The following is a 3,907-nucleotide window of genomic DNA, read 5'->3' as shown; positions in this document are numbered from 1 at the left end:
TTTTTTTTTTTTTTAACATTTGCACTCTTGTGATTTTTAATTTCTAAGAGTTCGAAAGCGTTTTTCTTTTTCACGGAATTTTAAACTAATTTGTGACTCTAGTGTGAAACATTAGTTGTTTTTATCTTCAATAATGATTCTGGTTACAAATATGAAGGGCAGCTATTATAGAAAATCGTGCATACAGAAAAAAAATGATATAACACCGAAAGTTGTTATCAAGTTGTTAAATTATCAAGAAACTGATTTATGGCGAAAATTATAACATGATATCTTATTGTAATAAACATGAGAAGCTAAGTCGTATTGGTATGAATATGTGCGTAAAAACACTCTTTTTCAGCATATAAATTTCCTTTTGAATTGAAAAATAATAACTCGTTCTATGCAAGGTATTATCAACTATCTATGCTCACCATTAATTGATTTTTTTACTTCTATTATTATTATTTTTTGTAGGAGTTTGTAAGTTTTAAATTTTTAATGATCCCATGAGATGTAAAACGGTGAAAAAGAGAAATTATAATTGGAAAGATTGTTTACAAAAATCAAATTTGAAGTTTGCTGCAATTTATCTTTAGTCAAATTATTAATTAGTTGGTCGACATCAGTTTCATGCAGAGAAATTCTAAATACTAAGTATTATAAAAAAAGTATTTTAATTGATGCTAACTGCAAAATTATTTATTTAATTTTAAAAACAAAGGGCTTTGAACTGAAGGGAACTTGGGATTAATTATATTTTTACATTATTATTTCCATTACATAAAGTTTTATTTCCATTAATTGGAAAACAAATAATTAACTTAATAAATTAAACTATTATAATTTTTTTCCTTTCGTATACAGCTAAAAAATTTATTTTTCTAAATTTGACATAATTTAACGTAACAAATGTAGCGTTATTAAGAAAAAAAATAAACGAGAAAGATTTCCGTTCATATAGTAACGGTTTATTGGAAATTCTGGTTCTCAAAATTACAATTCTTTTTTCTATATATCTAGTAAGTATACAGAAATAAAGAATCATTTCATTTAAAGAAATTATTTTGTGCCATGCTTAAAGTTTTCTTGATAAAATTACTAAATTTTTTAACACTTTTACTACAAAACAGCATTGCAATAAATCATAATTCATGGTTAATTCTGCCAAAAGTCATTACCAATACACGTCGGTAAAACTTAACGAGTTTTTTAGTGTACCAATAGAGCCAAAAACACAGTAAATTTTACAATATTCTGGTAATTTTGACCCTACTTTTTACTCATTGCATTTAAAAAGAATGATAGTTCGTATAATTTTATTTTTAGTTCTCTGTTTACAATTTTTCAGGGGATGGGAGGATCATAAATCAAGCTAACTTAAAAGTAAAACATATGCCTTTAGGTCTTCAAGATTAATGGAATAACTTCAGAATGTACAATCCATAACTCTCACTTAACAACATGCTAGTCGTTCTGTTCAAACTGTACAAAAGATGAGGAAGAAGTAACAAAAGATTTAAAAAAAAACAGTATTATTTGCTTTATTTTTATTTCGGACAGAGAAATATTTCATCCAATGCACTTAAGCATTGCGTGCAGGGGATTCTGTGAGCTAATGTTTGTATTCTCTTTTAATTAGGGGAGCAAAAAGTAACTTCCATATTAGTATATATTTTCTAATCCTTTTTATTGACTCCATTTTTCCCAATTTGCTGCCCATGTACCTTTTTAATCATATTTCTGGTCTCAATCGAGTTACTTCATAGGAACTTGAAAATAAAGTCAAAATTATAACAATTAATTTTAAGAATGAACCAATTTTTTCACATTTTTTAAGAAATATGTATATATTACAAACCTACTAATTTTACACAAAATACTATTATCTTAGCTTTTTCAGTGACAAGTATCACATGAAGTTTCACGCACGTAAAGATTAACTTTACCTTTAACTTTTTATGACCAATTCGAAGATTGTACTTACCTTGTCCGAACATTTCTCAAGATAAAAAAAGATATGTAAAACAAAGAAGAGAAGCGATGGAAAGTTTACTGTTCTCCAATCACGAGAACTTCTCCAGACACTGAAAGCACGTGATAACGGTATCGATTATTAGGAGAAAATATCAACTTGATGAGGTGAGTAAGGCTAGACTCTTTGCTCTAGCATTGGTTACCCAAAAGACAAGAAATAAAAATTAAATCTATATGACTCTTAAGAAAATCCAGGTAGTTCAAAAAAAAAATTAACAAATAATGTTTCCAGGTAGTATAGGTACTTATGTTCCTCATAAGAAATGGTTACGATCTTATTTTAACAGCAGCCGTGCTGGAGGAATTCTCGTAATGACATTAAAGTAATGGTTGGCACTTGTAATATTATAGCTAGCAATGTAAAAAATATCACTGCCTTAAGAAAGTAGGTTGCACAAATTTTTTATAGTCCAGCAATATAAAAATGTATCAGTTATATAATGCAACGCAATTAAATAAATCTCGGAATAACCTTAAATAATCTAGAACCAGCTTCAAGGGTCATAAATTTCATAAGAGCAACTCGACTTAGTGTATATGTCTATATTACAGCTAATGAATGATAGTTTGTCTCTAATTTTAATCAACACATTATAGAATAAATTCAATAGAATTGTGTTTTATGAACCGAAAAATAAAGAATTTAAAAAATGGTTTTCAAAAATAATTTTTAAAAATTTTCGAATCTAGGGCGCTTACCTTATGTACTTTTCATTTCCCTCATTGAAATCCAGCATAAGTTTTCTTTGCTTTAACTTGCATCTGAGATACGATCTTAGAAACCTATTTTTATATATGTTGTTTGACATGAAATAGGAAAGAATGATAAGGATTTTAAAAGTGAAATTTTTTTAAATTATTTAAAAATGTAAGGAAATCAATAAATTCATTGAACGAATATTTTTCGTCGAATTTTTGCCACTGTTTAAGGAGTTTAAATATTAGCACTTAATAAGGAACGTAATATAACAGTAATATGTAATATAGTTTGAAATATGTAATGTAGTTAGTATTAATGTAATATTTGAACTTAAAGTATTAGTTATTGAAAAATTAAAGTTTATTTAACAAAACCTATAATTTCTTTAACGTCAACCTAATAAATAACACGACTTAATTTCAATTTCTTGTTTTTGAAATTTAGTGAAGATACCAATGTTACAATCTGAAAAACGTTACATTTATTTCAGCATCGTGAAAACAAAAAAAAAGTCCTTAATCAGTCATGTTTCTGATTTATTTGCAATATTATTATGTAATACAACAATTCAATAATTAAAATAATAAACTATACACCAAAGTAATAAATTAATGATCAAAACCAATCATTAAATAGTTAGCATTAAAATAAGTTTAATTGTTTGGAATTGCTTGAGCCACTTCAACGATTAATGAGTTTTAACTTATCACCAAAATAATAACATAAGCCTTTCCCCATACAGGATGTGCATTTATCGGATGAAATTTATCAAATATTTATTAAAGTTAAACTAGTGGTTCTAAACATTAGACTAATTGTATAACTTAACATAAAATGTATTACATTAAAGATTGCTTCAGTTTTTTGTACCGTCATTCATTCGACTGCATAACAGGAGAATTATGGAGAATCTGATGAAATATGGAGATTTAGAAAGGAAACGTGAAATTTATATTAAGCCATAGAAGTAAGAAATGTCTATTTGATTTTCACTTGGAAATTTAACAACAGATTTTTGAGATTAGCTTCCATAATTTAAAATTGTCTACACTGAAAAAAATAGGTACTCAAGTTTGAGGAAATTTTCGTTGTTTTTGATGACTCTGTTACCTAAACAAAGCTCATAGAAATATTCTGTCAAATTGCATAAATTATTATTTTTATTTGTAAGAAATATTGGAATTATTC

The sequence above is a fragment of the Parasteatoda tepidariorum genome, chromosome 10, assembly GCF_982258835.1.
Source record: "Parasteatoda tepidariorum strain Cologne lab strain chromosome 10, Ptep-v5.0, whole genome shotgun sequence".
Classification (NCBI taxonomy): domain Eukaryota; kingdom Metazoa; phylum Arthropoda; class Arachnida; order Araneae; family Theridiidae; genus Parasteatoda; species Parasteatoda tepidariorum.
The sequence above is the reverse complement of the archived record's forward strand: the minus strand, read 5'-3'. Positions refer to the sequence as shown.